Source organism: Mus caroli, chromosome 13, assembly GCF_900094665.2.
Source record: "Mus caroli chromosome 13, CAROLI_EIJ_v1.1, whole genome shotgun sequence".
In the NCBI taxonomy this organism is placed as follows: Eukaryota; Metazoa; Chordata; class Mammalia; order Rodentia; family Muridae; genus Mus; species Mus caroli.
Genome location: NC_034582.1, coordinates 93,429,178 through 93,448,306, shown reverse-complemented (window position 1 = coordinate 93,448,306; position 19,129 = coordinate 93,429,178). Strand labels below are relative to the sequence as shown.

The 19,129-nt window shown below is 44.9% G+C and overlaps 1 long non-coding RNA gene across 1 annotated transcript in view; it reads left to right on the top strand.

Annotated features, from left to right (window-relative positions):
- LOC115029081 overlaps positions 1-12,460 on the top strand; it is a 16,745-nt gene extending 4,285 nt beyond the window's left edge. Inside the window, exon 3 of the long non-coding RNA XR_003834641.1 lies at positions 12,385-12,460. This is a non-coding gene — a long non-coding RNA (uncharacterized LOC115029081). The remainder of the gene's footprint in view (positions 1-12,384) is intronic.
- The last annotated feature ends 6,669 nt before the right edge of the window (positions 12,461-19,129 follow it).

Genomic DNA, 19,129 nt, shown 5'->3' with positions numbered 1-19,129 from the left:
TCCTTCTTCTCTTCTTCTTCTTCTTCTTCTTCTTCTTCTTCTTCTTCTTCTTCTTCTTCTTCTTCTTCTTCTTCTTCTTCTTCTTCTCTTCTTCTCTATTTCTTTATCCTCCCTCCTTCCCTCCCTTCTGTTCATAAACTATAAACTACAGATATCTTCACCCCGTCTCAGATCCCTCTGTGGTAACCAACATTACCCCGGCCCACATAACTTGTCTAATCCTTACCCTGTTGTGAAAGGACACCTGTTCACATGTTAGTTTGATGATTTAAATTTGATGCAGCTATTATGAGTAGGTAGTTCAAAATGCCACTTCTATTTTTCTCTCTTTCTCTTTTTCTGTTACCAGTTCAACAGCTCACACATTTATGGGAGACAGAACTAAGTCTCTACCTACACTGAGAAAGCTGTGAGATTTTGGTGCAAGAATACATTCACATACACGTGTATGCATTCAGCCGACAGAGTAGACACTTGCTTTAATGGCCTGGCTCCTTTGCTGGCCCTGATCACCTTGTATGTAGACCACTCATGGTGGTGGTTAATTACCAGGGAGGCTGTCAGCTCAGCTTGGGGTTTCCAGCAGTGGTGTTAGCATGGCTCCCATTCCTATCAATGTGGTTGGAATGTTGAACAAGGGAGCAGAGTGCAGAAGGAACAACAGACTTTCTAGCTGCCCTTCGGATGGAGACAGGTGGGACTCTTTCTTGCTACCAGCAATAGGCTCAAGGAGAAGATGTCTTGAATGAGCCTGTTAGCCATTGGCTGGAATGGCCTTCACCTTCAAAGATTCCACAAGCTGAGGAAGAAGTACACTCGGCAAATAGCCATCGTGGCTTGTCTAACCAGAAGGTGTGGCGCTGAGTCCTGACTGGTTGCGCATTGGATTATTGGCTGCATGTGCTTTGCTGGGTTGTATCCTTTCAGCCCAGGGGTATAAATTTGATAAAAATGAAAAGTGATAAAGGTGATAAAATGAGGTGATAAAAATGAAAAGTCCCACTTTGAAGTTGAATAGTGTGAGCTGATAAATGTGCCAGTGTGGGAGGTGGGGCAGTGGGGTGTTACTGAGGACACAGGCAGAGTTTATTGGTCCCTTTCCTTAGGTTTTGGTTAGTCTTTGCAGGGTATCTACGGCTATAAAAAGATACTTGGGAACTGCAGAAATAAAACAATGATGTAATTCTAGCCTCTTGGGTCCTTGGCTGAACCAGACGAAGCTCTCCCTGGGAAATTAGGTTGTCCAATGAGTAGAAAAATGTGTGTGTGTGTGTGTGTGTGTGTGTGCATGTGTTATGTAGTAAAGATATATGCTATATTTGTGTGGGTGTGTGCATATGCATACAGAGGCCTAATGTTGATGTCAAGTGTCTTTCTCAATCACAGGTCATCTTGGATTCTTGAGTCAGGATCTCTTACTGGATCTGGAGCTTATAAATTATTAGCCAGGCTGCCTGGTCATCAAGACCTGGAGAACCTCCTGTCCCTGCCTCCCCAGTACTGGAATCCCAGACACATACTGCTACACCAGGGTCTACATGGATGCCAGAGATATGAATGCAGGTTTTTACATTTGTGTAGCAAGCACTTTACCCACTGAGCCATTTCCATAGCCCTTGTTCTAATTTGGGGTATGTTACACCTCAAAGTGGATGCCTGATACCCTACCATGTTAAAGTCACTCTTTGAGAGTGATACTGCTGTTGATTAAAATATCCATGGGCATTAAGATAGTGCCCTTGGATAGTGTCCTTGCTTAGTGGCCGTGGGTGGGAGCTAGACTGGAGGGTGCATGAGATGGGCCAGGGAGTGAGAGGCTCCCTCATCCTTTATCTGGCATGGAGCCAGATAAATAACACAATACAGAAAACAGCTGCAGGACCAGGGAGGTGGCTCGGCACTTAAGAACACGTGTTGCTCTTGAAGAGGACCCAGATTCAATGCCCAGTGCCCACATCGAAGGCTCGCAACTTTGTAACTGTCTGTAACTCCAATTGCAGAGAATCTGAGCCCCAAGGTACCAGTACGTACATGATACATACACATACATGCAGGCCAAAGAGTTATACACATAAAAATAATAAAATAAACAAACTTAAAGAATAAAAAGAAAGAAAGAGAGAGAGAGAGAGAGAGAGAGAGAGAGAGAGAGAGAGAGAGAGAGAAAGAAAGAAAGAAAGAAAGAAAGAAAGAAAGAAAGAAAGCGTTCGCTGGAAAGGGTGGAAGAGAGCCTGTGGCAATTTCACGTGCTTTTCTTGCTTGCTCAGAATTTGTGCAGGAAATTCTGCATGGAAGGGGAACAGGAGAGATTAAGACATGGATTTGTATTATAGCTTGCATTGCAAACTCTTCCTGGGGCTTTCCTGCTGAGGCCTTGTTTCCCTGGCTGACACATATTGTCACATATTGTCAGTAGAGATCTTTGGATTTTGTAGTTAAAAACTTCAGTGTCGGGCCATGCTTAACATCTGCAAGGTAGCAGCCAGGTTTAGAGATGCCCACTTATTTGAAATAAAACATGGGGAACCTGTCACATCTTGGCATGGCTCTGCTGCTCTGTCTCAAGAGATTGTGATGCAGATAGTGCTGAAGAATTGGAAATGTAGCCAATTAACTTTTATGATTTGATATTACAGTGACACTCCATGTGGATAAACACCATGTGTTCATGTTTGGATAAAAAGCCATCTTTTTCCCTTGAACAAAAGGCTCTTTCGTGGTCGTGGTGACAGAGTGGCAAGCAATCACTAGGTGTTGCTAAGGGAGGTGAGCTTGGCTTTTGTTTCTGTGATCATTATTTTCACATTCACATCAAAATTAGACAACTGTGCAGAACTTTTTTGATTAGTAGTATAGCAGTGTTAAATAGGGTGGTCTTCCATGCAAAACTGTGGGCTTCACAGAGAAGCAGTCTGTCATCCATCCATTTAATACTCATGGAGCCTTTGAAGAGACAGGTGCATGGCATGCTGGGAATTTAGGATGCTGTGATGAGTAAGAACAGACCCAATCCCAGCCCTCTTGCTCAGGGCGCATGGAAGAGACAAATGTTCATCAAATACCACAACAATAAACATATTACTTTAAAGCTTGGCAAGTTCTAAGAAAACAGGCATGCAGTTGTGTCAAAGCACACAACAGAGGAGAGGAAGTTTAAGCTGTGATAAGAGGGATGCATAGGGCCAAGCAGGCGAGGGACTGTTTGAGGGGCTGGCAGAGATAAAGAGGGATGGTACGTGGAGTGTTTCAAATGGAAAAAACTTGAAGAAATTGGAAAGGCCCTCATCTTCCACTGAATCTTTTTTTCTAATTCAACTTTGGCCATGTCCTTGACCTCAAATGTACCTTGAGTTTCTTATTTGGAGAAAAGAAAAAGGAGCTTTTGATACTAGCTTCTTATCCCTAATTGATCAAAGCCGAGCAAACCTTTGAATTGAGAATGAAAGGTAGGTGATGGCATAAGCTTTGCCAAAAGCTACTTCTTGGGAAAAAAAAATTCCTAGCTTGGTCCTGAGCTGAACTTTATCACACAATAAATGCCTAAGTTTCTTTAATTGTGTTTTGTTCTGTGATGGAATTGTATTTGGACCAGCGCTTAGCTCCTCTGAGGGAGAATTACGCACTTCATTAGCCCTCTGGTCTGCCTGGCTCTCATGAGTCATCAGGCCAGCTGAGCTGGGTAAACCCATTATAGTCTAGAGTACAGACAGAGATTTTGCTCTTTGAAAGGTAATTGCTCAGCAAACCAAAACAACCCACCTCCACTGCCATGTTTTAAAAGAACCCACTTTGTTTTCAGGCTGAGGTTTACCTGAATAGATGTGTCTAGCCATGGGCTAATTTGATTTTGTGAGGAATCCATTTGAGAAGCAGCTCAGAGGTGGGCCTGTGGGAATTGGGAGTTCTTCCACTCTGGTTTCTGAATTCTTACAGATTTTCCTATAGAGTTTAGACTCTGGTTGTTTTTGAACCAGGGTGGATGGATGCCAATGAAAAGAAGTCCTTATGTAGACAGGCATTTTAGTACAGAAACAAGGCCACCTTTTACCAAGAGGCTGCCACAGTAGGAAGAGGTTCAATTCAGGGATTAGAAGCCTGTGTTTGCAACAGAGGCCCAAGGTGATGCTTCACAAGAGGTCAGGCAGGGCTACTGGCTCCCTCAGCTGGAAGCAGTTGCTTTTTAGGTGATTTTATTTGTCCTTGAGAAAGGGGACTCTGAGATGGCCTTTCCTGCTCACTAAAGGAACAGATCCATCCATCACTATTGAGCGAGGGCTTGTCACTGTGGAAGAGATGTGGGCGACCAGCTACCTCAGCCTCCAGCCTCTCAGCCTCCAGCCTATTAGCTCTGGACGTGGAGGGCTGAGAAAAGCAGAAGGGCAGGAGATAGGCTAAAATTAGCATGGGAGGGAGATGGAACTGAAGCTTCTCTCCTGGTGGTGTTTGGATTCACAGCTCCTATCAGATAACGGTCCTACTGATTATAACAATTTGGGGGCATTGGAAGTAATTATCCTTGACTGCTAGGTTGGGAAATGAGAAGCCACCCTTCTGAGGGTTACCAACTCAGGCTGACCTTTGGGTGGTCTGCCTACTAAATTAGGCTTCTGCCACAAATGGAGCCCAGTGGCTGTTGTATCAACCATCACTCAGCACATCTCTTCTCATGACATATGGGACTGACAATGATCTCTAAGGGAACCACAAGAACTGGTTCTCAGCTTGCTGGGAAAATTAAATCATTTAAGAATATGTTAGGGAGGCCATCTTTCCTTCCAACTGCCCAACGAAGAGTGGCTAGGACTGTAAACTCAAGTCCCCCGGGTGTGCCTTAAATCTTAGCCTCTCCCCGATGAGATTCTTCTGTGATCCTCAGTTTCCTTACATTTAAAATGGGTGCAACTATACCAATCCTATTGAGGGGCTGAAATTGTAGAATAAGTGTATGTTTTCTCAGGCCTTTCTTGTAATCAACAATACAGGTGAACATTGGTAGTATTAGCCAATTCACATGTATCAAATGTCTGTCATATATTATGTATTGCGATAGATCATGACATGTGAGTGCATCTCACTCATGCCAGAGGTCACAGGCAAAATATAATTAGAACTCAAAGGAGAGAGCAGATGATGACAAAGAGTTCAAAGGTCACTGAGACGCCTTTAGTCACAAAAGGCTTCCTGGAAGAAGTAGACATTAGCTGGGTTGGGATGGTATGGAACTTAGGATTCTCCTCTTGCCACCATGTCCCCACGCATAAAGAAACACCCTGGTCCTGGAGGCTAAATGGGAGGGGCCCTGGAAGATCGTAAGTCCAGTCCAGGAGCATGGTCTTCTTAGGATGTAATTCTCAGGTATTACATTGCTCTCGGCTCAGCCGCCAGCTACACGTAGGATGATTCACCTGCCTACAGATGACACAGCTTTCTTCATGGCAGCTTCCTTGGTTGAGTGAGAGACAACCAACTCTTTCTTTGAGACTTAGTTCATTCAGTTGTGTTACCAATGTCATCAGATACATCCTATTAACTAAGTGCCGAAGACAAAGGGATAAAAAGGCTTGAAAACCAACCTTCATCTTTCTTTGGGTACCTAAGTGTGGAGTCTTTGGATTGCAGATGGAGGCAACAGTGTAAGTCTCTGCAGGGCCAGACTTTCATGACCACGACTGCTACACTGATGGCAAAGGGGGTGGAATACTGAGGAGCCTTGGTCTATAGCAATGAGCACTGGGACCCTGCAATCTAGCTCATTCTCTCCCCACCCCCTCTCTGCCTCCGTGCTGACCTTTTCCGTTGGAAGGGTCCATTTCTACTCCTTTCCTTACAGAAGCCACGTAGAGAGTACTTCTGGGATCATCCCCCTTTTGTTTAGTCTTTCCTAGCTATCAACCTGACTGGTCAGTGCCTGGGACTTCTCTCTGAACTGTATTTACCTATGGGCAGGGTCAGTGTGCCTAAAGGCATGGTTCCATTCCACACTGGCTTGCTGCCATCTGTGCTCAGTGAAGGTTGGTCTCCTCCATTCTTGCCCGTGATGTCCCCTGCTGTAGAGTGTGGCCTTCTTCTAGTTCTTTCTGTCGGGCCCTTATCCAAGTGGGTGAGCCAGGACTGCTGTTGTGACTGTGATGCAGCTTGGGTTGGACCCTTCTTTCTCTCCCAAGATCTAGGATAAAGAAAGAAGGGTCAGGCCAGGCAGTGGTGGCACATGCCTTTAATCCCAGCACTTGGGAGGCAGAGGCAGGTGCACTTCAGAGTTCAAGGCCAGCCTAGTCTACAGAGTGAGTTCCAGGACAGCCAGGGCTACCCAGAGAAACCCTGTCTCGAAAAACAGAAACAAAAACAAAAAAAGAAGGAATGGTCAGGAAGATAGAAGACTATTTTAGCCTAAAGTTTTTTTTTTTTCCTCTCCAAATCTTATGGAGTTTCATGGTTGTCCTTTCACTAGTCTGGTGGATTTTGTGGAGGCCATGCATCTGCTACATTGCCAGCCGGAGCACGGTAAGTCACACTCCATCTCAGTAAGCACACACTGAAGAAGGGTTCCACATGAGACTCAATTTTAGGGTCAGGTAATTGGGAATGTTTATCATCTGGTCGAGTTCACTGCTGGGTAACTATGGCAGAGCAAAGGTGATGTTTTCACAAAGGCCACTCCTATGCAGTCTCCTCTGGGCACGTGGGAATCTATATTTCTCAACCCCAATGAAATCTGGTGGCCCGTGGCTAGTGTTGGGCAGGTAGAGTGGAACATCCCAGTCTGCCTGAGGTGGTGAGGAAAGCCACTCTAATTCTCTGTTTTAGTGACATGCAGACATCTTCCAGATGATGAACTGCTAATTGGTCTTGGACAGGAGCTTCGTGGAGAGCTAATTGGCTACAGAGAAGTCTGTGAGTGAACACTGTGGCTGGTGTTCTGATTTGAGTGGGACAAGCCTCCCATAGACTCATGTGTTTGAATACTTGGTCTCCTACTGATGTCACTGCTTTGGGATATGGAACCTTGAGGAGGTGGATCGTTGCTGGAGAAAAACAGCTCAGTGGTGCAAGGTCTTGCAGTTTTATTGCATGGCCCTACTTCCTGTCTGCCATCTGCTTCCTGGATGTGGCAACAGTATGGTTAGCATATGATCTCAATGTTATGCTTCCCCCCACCATGATGGAATTTATTTCTTTATAAACAGTGCTCCCTCCCCAGTCCCTTCTTTTGGGAAATGGCTTTTTGACCATTATTTGGCCATAGCAACAAGTAAAGTAACTCGTACGGTTGAGATATTTCATTGAGATTTTTGTTACTGTGCTGTAATCTAGTGTATTCTGACAAATACAGAAATCTTATGTGCAAATATTACTTCCTATTTTCCATGGTCATGGCTCTTTTACAACAAAGACTTCTTTTAGAAACTTTTAGTATGTGTGTACGTGTGCATGTGTGTGTGCGTGTGTGTGTGTGTGTTTGCGTGCGTGCACGTGAGCATGTATGCCCGCACCAGAGTGCACAGACATGAGTATGGTCTATTCTTTCCTTTTCCTGTGTGAGTCTGGGGCTCAAACTCAGGTCATCTGGCTTGAAAGAATGGGCCTTTACCTGCTAAACCACCCCACTGGCCCACAGCTAAGGTTTCTGCAGCTGGGAGTTAGGATGACTCAGCCTTTTTCCTCTCTGCTTACTGCTTTTTTCTTTCATCCCTGCACTTTTAGAAACCAGTGGAAGGAAGTAAACATTCTGTTGCCGTGCTAGTTAGGGTTTTGCAAACTTGACAAAAGCCAAGGTCATCTGTGAAGAAGAAACCTCAATTCAGAAGATGGCTCCATCATACTGACCTGTAGGCAAATCTCTGGGGGACATTTTCACTAACGATGATGTGGGAGGACTAAGCCTACTGTGGGGGGCGCTAATCCTTAGCAGATGGTCCTGTGCTGTAAAATTCAAAAAGCAAGCCATGTAGAGCATGGCAGTCAGCAGCATTTTCCATGGTCTCTGTTTCAGTCTTCGCCTGAGTTCCTGCCCTGACTGCCCTTCGTGTTGAACCGGGAGTTGTAAGATGAAATGAACCCTTTCCTTCATGAGTTGCTTTGGTCATAGTTTTTATCTCAGAAGTACAAGCAAACTAAGACAACTGCTTAAAACAACGAAAGTAAATGTAAGATAAAAGGGAATATACTTGTTTTAGGCACACTTGTCTAATTCTATGAAAATGGCTGAAGTTTCTCAACTCAGACTCAATGTAACAATATCTGAAATTCTCCATCAGAGGGAGGATTCAGTCTCTGCAGGTCATGGATAATCTCATAAGAGATTTCAGTGATCAAAATCACTATGGTAATCAGTTGGTATCCACACTCCATTCAGATGAAATTCTTAAATGCAGGCCCAGAGGCTAAGCATGTAGCTCTGCTGATAATTTGCCCAGCATGTGGGAAACCCTGGGTTCAGTCTTCCACACTTGGCCATGGTGGTGTGTGCCTAAAATCTCAACTTTCTGGACGCAGAGGCAGGAGGATCAGGAATTCAAGATCAGCCTCTGCTACAGAGTGAGTTTGAGCCTGGTCTTGTATATCTGAGACCCCATTTCAGAACTCAAATCAAATCAGACCTAAGAAATCAGACTGAAATTCCCTCCCACCCTGGAAGTCTTTAGAACCTCTTGTCTACCACAGTGGATTTACCACTGTAACTTAACAGCACCAAACACCAGCCCACGCCAACTCAAATTAATGATCAAGGAAGGGATTGGGTTGACACCAGTCATCCATGTAGAGGCCTCTCTTCTTGACCCTGAAATTTACAGAATGGTTGACACCTGCTGTGTGAAAATGCAAAAGCTTGGAGCAGTCTGAATGTGAGCTTAGCAGTTAGTTAATTGACAGTCTGTGGGTAGGTTCACCAGAGGCTCTGGTTCCATCCTAAAACAGAGAGTTGGATGTCCACACATTGCAAGAGTCTGTCAAGTTGCCACGTCTCCATACAGGTGAGATTTATAGGCATTAGTAGAGGTTTATGTCCATATCTGTTGAGTCTTTTTTTGGGGGGGGCATAAAATACCATTAGCTTAGATACTATTGTTTACCTAGTGAAAAATTATGAAATTAAGCCAGGCGGTGGTGGTGATCCCAGCACTTGGGATGCAGAGGCAGGCGGATCTCTGTGAGTTTGAGGCCAGCCTGGTCTACATAGAGAGAGAGAGAGAGAGAGAGAGAGAGAGAGAGAGAGAGAGAGAGAGAGAGAGTGTCTCTCAATTACAAGCCTACTTATTCAAAGAAGAATTCAAAGAATTACTCCTCTTTGGAGTAATACAGATGCAACTGTCTTATGCAACACCAATGGTGTTTCCTTCCATGTTTTGTTTTTTTTTCTAAATAATGAGAAACAAAAAGCTTTAAAATCAGGTTTTAAACTAAAAGAAAACATTGCCGCGAGAAGGAGATCATCCCTGAGCTGTGCCTTTTGAGATTTACAGTGGGAGACAGTATCTCTTTTCCCTCATACAGTCTAGTAGGATCTGCTGTATCCTTCCATCCTCATGCCTTCCTTTTGACTCCGTTTTTCCAGGGAGGAAGGGTGAAGAGAGGATGAAGCCTCTCTGACACTGGTGGGATGACATGTGAGCCTCCTCTCAGGGCTCTCCCTGGCTTCGAGAGGATCAGGAAACTGAAAACAGAGTTAAGCTTTCTTAACTTCCTGCAACTGGACACATCTCACCTCCTCCGTGGTTAGCTGAAGGTCCTCCTCAGGCTGGACAAAGAAGCAAGGCTTGATATTCTGGCCTATGAACACCAGGGTGGTGGCCCTGGACTCCCCAGGGTGCTTTCTTCCCCTGCTTAGCTCAGAATGAGGCTTTTAAGTTTCTTCCCTGTAGGCTGCTCCTGCAGTCCTGGCTCTGCCTGCCTGGGCAGTTCCTCAGGTCACACTTGCTGCTTTCACTGTTCAAATTCTTTTTTTTTTTTTTTTTTGTAAATTCACATACCTCCTGCTAATTGGTGGATCCTGTACTTCTCCTGTTTGACTCAAGGAGATCCTACTGAGGTGAGCAGAGTTGGAGAATGGAGATGACATCGAGACACAGAGAAGACATTATTAGTAGGGCTCTCATGTCATGGCAGGAAACAGCAGACCCAAGTATGGAATCCAGCTGGTCTGTGCTGATCCAGTCTTTATTCAGCCCCATAAAACCCACTAAGGCTGTAATGTGGGTCCATTTTCCAACACTTGTGAGTTCTAAGCTAAGTGAACTCACTGCCCACATGGAAATCTAACACTCTGGTGGACTGAAGCCTTTGGCTTTAACTTCTGACAAGTGTGTTCATTCCAGATATCACATCATTGCTCTAAACCCTTCTTTCTTTTTTCCTAGTCCAGTTCAATTTTTTTTCCAAGCCAAGTTTCAGTGTAATGCCCCCTGCCCCCACCCCCATGATGCCTTCTCCAGACCCTGCAACCTGCTTGGATAGCTTCCTTGTCAAGGTCAGAGACCAATTTAGAATGTGTACGCTTCTGATTCCATGGGGTTGATATAAACAATCTCTTTCATTTCTCTGAGAACAGAGGCCATGGCTCTAATTTCTGACTTCTCTGTAATTACTAGGCCATTTCTAAGCAAACTGGGTACTCACTGAAAAACCTGGCCTCTTTCATCTTGGGGCTCACAGCCACTTGGATATAAAAAGGCTGGCTGAAGAATGTGGTCAAGACTCCAGTAGCCATGGGGCTTCTGGGCTGCATTAACCTGCTTCACGTGCACGGCATCTAGAGTGTGCCACACTTGGATCTGTGCATCACAGACATAAGTCAGGGTGAACCTAGGGTTTTGCCACAATTCTTAGTTTTGACCTTTCTTTATCTAGTTAGCCATTTTACAAGTCAGAATTCAGGATAAAATTGGTTTACATTTGTTCATAGTGTGGCATCCTTCCTCTGGTTAGCTCAGAATGAGACTTTTAAGTTTCTCCTCTGTAGGCTGCTCCCGCAATCCTGGCTCTGCCAGTCTGGGCATGATCCAAAGTAAGGATCTCAGGCTGGGGTTTGAGACGACTCCTCTCATGCTAACACTCATTAAAGCTGAGCTGGAGAGAAGGATCCATGGGTAAAGTGCCTGCTTCGAAAATATGAGGGTCTGAGTTAGGATTACCAGCACCCACATAAAAAGCGGGGTACAGCAGAGAGTGCCTATAACCCCAGCATGGGGGGCAGGTTCAGTAGAGACCTTATCTGACCTCCATGTGCAAGCACACACATGTGAGCACTCATAAGACACACACAGAAAGAGAGAGACAGAGAAAATTAAATATAGTTCCGTATGATCTTATTGTTGATTTTTACATGTTTTCATTACATTTGTTTGTGTGTTTGAGTGTGTGTGTGTGTGTATGCCATGTCACACATGTGGAAATCAGAGGACAACTTTGAATAAATTTAGTCTCTCCATCATGTGAAGGAGAGAACTGTGCTCAAGGCTTTAGGCTTCAAGGCAGGCGCCTTTACAAGTAGAGCCATCTTGCTTGCCCAATTATGACTACAAGACATAGTCCCAGACAATATAAAGGGAAGACTCAGTGTTAGATATCTGGGAGACTCAAATGTTTTACATTCACATGTGTGCTACACATGATTTGCTTGTCAGGCGCTTTTATCTGGTCCCATAGCTCTTTGCTGCTGAGCCCCTTTTAGGGTGCATTGTTCTGATTGTGTGCTTGAACCATTTAACCAGTGTTACTGCCATTAGTGTTCAGACCCACACTGGAGGCTAGACAATGCTGCAAATTCAGCTTAGCTGAGAAGTTCCTTGGGTTTTCCAAGATTCTTTCCTTGTTTGTTTTCTTGAGAGGACTAACTTCCTCTCAAATCTTAGCTTTGAAAGCCCTCCCCACCCTCCACCCCCCACCCCCACCCCCACCCTGGTAGCTGCAGGAGACAGCTAATTAAGGCTAGGGTGGCTTGGTGGCTCATTAATGCTTTCTGGATTACTAACTGCAAAGGTCAGAGCAGACTGCCACCATCCCAGGGTCATGATGTGAATGGCAGCTGGTCAGGGAAGATAAATATGGCAAGAGGGGCCATGCAGTGAGGTTATTATTACAAGAAGTGTCACCCAGATCATAATGGAATTTAACCGGTGAAAAATCACTTAAATCATGACCTAGCTCAAAAGGAAGATCACCCCTAGCCTCCCAGGATTTATTGCAGCATGGTGATTGTTTGGCTATTAAAATGTCACTTGCAGAATGACATAGTTTGTGATGCTGACTTTAAAAGGAAATCATTTTCAAATTCTTCTCAAAGTATTCCAAGCATTACTGAATGGCCAGTTTATTAGGTCTCTGGAGAAATAATTATGACTTAAAGCCTCTTTAAAATCTCTCTCTCCTCCTCCTCTTTCTCTCTAGCCTCTCTGTCCCCTTTCCCTTCCCTCTATCCATCCCTTCTCTTTCTTCTCCAGGACTCATTGGAGCGACTGTATTGATGAGGACTTCTTTCAGCAGTAAAACTCATTACTGCTTGCCAGTCATCTCCACGGTGCCTCTCCATGGAGGTATTGTCTTACTCCCAGAAGAAGGCCCCCATGAGCCCCAGGAACCCCAACTTCCACTGCTCAAGATGGAATACTGCAGAGTTCAGATCACAGCATCATATGGTTCACAGCCTCCTCCAGACAGCCTCACTGGGCTGTCATTAAAATAACTCCAATGACATGAAAGACAAAGGCAGAGTGGATGTGGGAGGTTACGATGACGTGAGAGGAGGACTAATGGACAACAAATGTGAGACTCCTGGTGGAACCCCTGCTCAAATGGTAAGATGCTGATAGAAGGACAGCTTTTAGACTATGTAAGAGTTGCAGGTGAAAGATTCCGGCGATAATTCACCTTTTGCTCTTTGTTGTAGAGGCAGAGACCAGGGTTTATACCCACAGAGTATATAGCACAGGTGCCTTCTTGAAGGTGCTGATCTATAAAGAAAGAAGCCAAAGTAATTTCCATGAATAACTTTCCCAACCCACATACCATTTTCTTGCATGTAGAGAAGGGACTGACCCTGGGAAACAGCGGGGAGGAGTTAGGAGTGCTTTGTTAAAGACACATTGCCTACAGTTTGACGGGTAGTTTGGGTTCCTGTGGCAGAGATGCTGAGAGAAGGAAGGAAAGCATTTGTTTTAGAAAGGGTCACAGAAAGAGCGGCAGGGGCATACACAACACAAGAGAGTAAAAGTTCTTCTCAAGGATGTGTCCATTGTACACAACCAGGGGTTGGTCTCCTGGGGGACTCCTTGTAGCAGGTTAGACCATGGGTCTCAGAGTTAGCCCAAGCGGGAGGTAAGGAAGCTGGGATGTTTAAATATACCAGCTGCTGTCAGTAAGAAGTCATGGACACTTGGAAATGTTTTCCTGGTACATGTAACCTATGAGGCACATTCAGGTTGTTCTGTGGGTCAGAAGGTCAATGCCTGTGCAAATGAATTTAATTCCTGGAAGGCAGAGGCTCCAAAGTCTTCGGGGTGGGGGTGGGGAATTTAAGCAGGACATTGACATTATTTGCCGCAGCTCATATACCATGTCTCAGATTTACTGGGGCCTCTGTTAGGTTTTCTCTGTCTTATCCCTGGTTCTTTAAGGTCACAAATAAAAGGAGGCAACAACAACAACAAACAACAACAACAACAACAAGATGATGTCTAGCCAAGGTCTTCTTGCCTGCTCTCCAGTTCTTTCATCAGCTTCTTTCTCTTTCTCCATTTTCAGATGCCTTCCCCCTTAGCCAACACTGCTGTTGGGTTTGGTTGCTTGTCTCATTGCACAACACAGACCATGAGAAGTCCAAGTCTAAGGCTGTGTTGTTTTTCCTGTATAATTCTATGACCTGGTCTTGATAATACCAACTCAAAAAAAGACAGTGCTGTTGAAAGTCACTTGATGAACCCTTCCTAGGTTCTCAGTCACACCACATGTCCAGGAGCATCTAGGAGCAGTTGTCAGAGGGGCCAAGAGCTGTCTGCTGCAACAACTTGCACAGTCTCAGACTCACTCTAGAAGTCTGCTTATTATGCTCCATGGAGCCTTATGTAAGGATCTAATAGAGAGAGTCTGACTGCGTGGAGTCCTCAGGGTCACTGTGGTGATTTGAACCAGAATGACCTCCATAAGCTCATATATTTAAATGCTTCACTCCCAGTTGGTGGAACAGTTTAGGAAGGATTAGGAGGTGTGGCCTTGTTGGATGAGGTATGTCACTGGGATTGGGTTTTCAGGTTTCAAAAGTACACACACACACACACACACACACACACACACACACACACTGTTAGCTCTTGCTTTGCCTTGTGCTTCTGGATGAGATGTGAGCTCTCAGCTACTGTTTCAGCATCATTCCTGCCTGCTTGTTGTTATCCTCTCTGCCATGATAGACATGGACTCTTAAATTCTCTGGAACTATAGGATTTCAAATGAAATGTTTGGTAAGTTGCCTTGGCCATTGTGTTTTGTCATGGCAATGGAACAGTAACTAAGATAGTTACTAAGCTTGGGCACTAAGGCTGCTGTAACACACCGTAGATGAGCGGCAGAGACCGTCTCTCTTGCTCTGAGCACACTGTATTCATTTGTTAGGCCAGCCCTAAGAAAATATATACACCAGGAGGCTTAAGACATTGCTTTCTTACTGTTTTGGAGCTGGAAATCCAAGATCAAGGTACGGGTGAAGCTGGTCTCTAGGGAGAGCTGAAGACTGCACCCTTCCCACTGTGTCCTCCAGTGTACATGGACACTCATGGTATCTCATGCACGTCCATCTCTCTACGCTGGTTTGAATGAGAATGGCACCCAGGTACTTGGTCCCCAGGTGGTTGCTTGGGAAGGATTAGGAGGTGTGACCTTGGAGGAGGTGTGTCAGGAGTAGGCTTTGAGGTTTGTGCCATTTCTAGTCTTGTGTCATTTCCAATGCCCCCACTCCTCCCTGCCTTGCTGTAGATTAAGATGTGAGTAAGGTGTTCCTGCTTGTATGTCTTTACTCCACCATCATGGATTCTAACCGCCTGAAACTATAAGCCCAATTTAATGCGCCCTCTCCCCTGTCAATAGGGTTTCTCTGTGTAGCCCTGGGTCAGCCTGTGTAGCCTCAGGGTCTACAGAACTCACTCTGTAGACCAGGCTGGCCTTGAACTTGGAGATCTGCCTGCCTATGTTTTTCAAGTGCTGGGACTAAAGGCATGTACCACCACTGCCCAGCCGCTTCTTTTCTTTTATACGTTGCCTTGGTCATGGTGTTTTGTCACATCAATAGAAACACAACTGAGACATTTTCCTTCTTACGACTAGAAGACAGCTGTCAAACTGCACCAGGGCTGGCTCTATTGACTTCATTAGGGTTGTGTGTCTTGCTCCCCCTACCCCTAAGAAAGCACATTATACTTGTGAATCTTGCTCCAGCTCAGGAGATTCCATATATTTTTTAATGGTCTTAGAACTTGTATTTATTTATTTTTATTTTATGTGTGTAGGTATGCATGCCTGCTGCCCACAGAGGCCAGAGGAAGACATTGGATCGATCACCTGGACCTGGAGTCACAGACAGTTGTGAACCGTCATGTGAGTGGAGATCCAAATCAAACTCGGGTCCTCTGTAAGAACAGCACGTGCTCTTACCTACTGAACCATCTCTCCAGCCCCACTCCCAGTCCTCCGTAACCTTGATTTTTTTTTTTTTGCCTGAATCATTGAACCATCTCTTCATCTGGACTCCTAGTCTTTAGTAGCCACTAAAAATAAAATATCTTCATCACATGCCTTACCTCAAGGCTTCAGAATCCATGTAGAAGAGGTGAGGGGTGGAGAGACTGTAAGAGCCAGTGGTAGTGTATGACTCCCCGGCAACAGTGTCTTTCAGGTATAATGTAACTGGTGTACATATGCCCTCACTAAGAAGACCATGGCAGCATGCATAGGCCTGCAAAGGTTCACGCCAGACAGGGTCCCAGAACTAAAAAGGGGGATGGACATGGTTCTTAATCCCTAACCAAGAAGCTATTTGCAATTGATATCCACTAACAAAGGGGAAATTAGGTTTCTCTAATGAAGTGTCATGGGGCATATCAAACCACACTCTGGGGCGGGCCCCATGTCCAGGAGTAGCTGGCCAACATGAATTCTATGTTTTTTGTTACGTTTGTTTGTTTGTTTGTTTGGTCTTATTGGTCATATTAGACAGAGTTCTCTAGAGGAACAGAACTGATAGGATCTATCTATCTATCTATCTATCTATCTATCTATCTATCTATCTATCTATCTATCTATCTTCCTACCTACCTACATACCTACCTACTTACCTATCTACCTATCTACACTGGAAGGGAATTTATTAGAATTGCTTACAGGCTGTGGCTCAGTTAGTCTAACAATGTCTGTTTACCAAAGGAAGGTCCAAGAATCTAGTAGTTTAGTTCATGAGGCTGGACATCTCAGCTGGTCTTCAATATACACCAGAATCCTAAAGAAGTAGGCTCTAATGCCAGTAAAGTAATGGACTTGCCAGTGAGAGCAAGAAGGCAAAGAGAGCTTCCTTCTCCATGGCCTTTATATAGGCTGTCAGGGGAAGATGTGGCCCAGATTAAAGGTGGACTTTTCTACATCAAAATATTCAGATTAAAAGTGGGTCTTCCCATTTCAAATGATTTAATTAAGAAAAAATTCCTTGTAGGTGTGCCGGCCATTTTAGTGTTAGTTAATCCAGATGTAGTCAGATTGACAACCATGAATACCCATCACATTGGTCATTTGTTTATTTAGATTTTCATTTTTTGTGTGTTTTGGTTTTATTTTGAGAGTGGGGGGGGGCCCTAGAGAGAGAATCATAAAGTTGACTGGGGAGGAGAAGATCTGGGAAGAATTGTAGGAAGGGTAAAACATGATGAAAATTGTGGTTCTGGGTTCTGCTTCTCCTCTTGGGGTGTCCAGATGCTGCTGAGACACTGGCTTGGAAAGGACTGGGCTAAGTCTGGAGTGGGTGGGGTCCGAGGTCTGCGTTTCCCTCCAGAGCATCAGTTATTGTCGCATGCCAGACCAAGACGGGTGAAATGGAGTCCAGGAAGAATTGAGTCTGCGGAACTCCAGTCATGCTGGGGATGCTGGGATAGTGCTAGAGCTCTTAGAAACAGGAGTAAAGAGGTTTGGGCAGCCAACGTAGGGTCAGGTGGCTGAGGTCCCGGGTTCCTCAGTGGCAGAAATGTTGAGAGGTGTGGGCATGCTCTGATGCTTGCCTCTGTGAGTGATCACAGCCTGACCAGGCCGGTGGGTTCAAAGGTCTAACAAGGAGTTCTTTAGCGGAGAGAGCCTTCCCCTAAGAGTTACAGCTCAGCAAAACCAGCCAGGCTCAGATGATCCTTGGTGAAATAGGCAGTGTACTCTTTATTCCTACTGGTCAGGGACTACATGAACGTTAGGGAGTGGAGTCGGGAGCCATTTGCTGCTTCTCTGAAGCAGAGGGAAAAAAGAGAGAGAAAGTCTTCCTGCCAGGTAGAGTCAAGGCAGATTTGTTGGCCATGGAACGATAAGAGGAGGTGCACTTGAGGCTCAAGGCCAGGGGCTGAAGAGTCTATTGACCTTGGTGGAAGGAACAGGAACGTTTTGGGTGAGAACAAATGTCTTATGTGTATACTTCAGCAAAATTGTTACTGTTAGCTTGTGGCTTTGCTTCCCACGGTACTGTAGTATAAAAAGGCTATGATAAATATACTCTTCGGCTGACATGGTATTGAACTGCAGCCTTCCCATCCATCTCTTGCTTCTTTTTTCTATCTTTTTAATAATCATCCTCACTTCCCCTCAGAGGATCATTTGATTTTGTACTGGCTGGACTGGTCCAGAATAGGATAGGATTTTGGGGGTGAATGCATTCTATTGGCTGAGGTTAAGATACTGGTGATATTCTATTTGCATGGGGAAGAATTCCGGGAGCTGGGCTACATGACTGATTCACTACCCAGGACTACCTGGTTGGGGGGAGGTCATCAAGTTACGTGCTCCAAGGTACAGAAATAGGGAGGGAATTAATCCCACTTCTCCTGGTCTCAGGCTGAGATTTAAATCTCAAGTTCTGAGGTTTCCGGGGTTTGAACATGCTCCACCTTGCCAGTTCCATGCCAGTACCTCAGCTGGCACACAGTCCCTGTGCCCCCCACAAAATACATCGAAAAACAAAACAAAACAAAAGTGAAATGTGTCTCCTTTTCCAATTCATGTGTCATCCTGTGTCTGTCTATTGACTAAGACTATGATAGGCCATCCATCAATAATAGCATAATCTTTTCTAGAGGACAGGCTAGTGACCTAATACCAGCATTGTGTAGACTACCATCTGACCATCTCCTTAAGATCATTGATTTGGCTATGACTTCTGTCTTTCTTCTTAATTTCTAATTTTCTTTCATTTAGTGTCACCTGGACTTTTTTTGTCAACATATATTTATGAAGGCAAATGACACACATGTTGACTTAAGAGAAAACTTAACACAGAGAACTGTTAGTTTTCAAACTGGAAAATCAAGGAGAATGCAAAGATATCCCAGAGGTAGAAACTGAAGACAGTGACTGCTGCTGGTGAGGCTGGAAGAACAAGGAAGATGCTTGAATGCTCGTGGGTAGAAGTTTCAAATAGGAGCCAAATCTCAAAAATTTGAAAGGAGCTCACTCCTTTAGTACTCTGGTGACTCTCAGCAGAACAGGGAGACCTTGGGACTGTGGGAAATGTAAGGAGGTCTAGCTAACATGCTGATGTTTCCAGAGATATTGTGAGGTGGGTCTTGCAAGGGCTGGTGCTGTGGTTTGAATGAATTGCTGTTCCCTGGGTAAGCAGTGGGACAAAGGAATGCTCACAGGACCACAGAGCAAAGAAGAAGCACAATTCCCTATTTCCCTCTAGCTTTTCTTGTTAGACTCAAGCACGGAGTCATAGGACAAAGCAGTCACTCACTCACTTTTAATGTCTGTAATCATATGTTCTAAGCAATACACTTATTTCATGATCACCCCTCTTCTCCTTGGCAGATCTCTAGTATCACAGAGCACAGCACCAATGTGGGGCAGGGTGGCGGTGGTGGGTTGGAGTCAGGGGCAGAACAAGTTGCAGCTGAGACACAGCAGC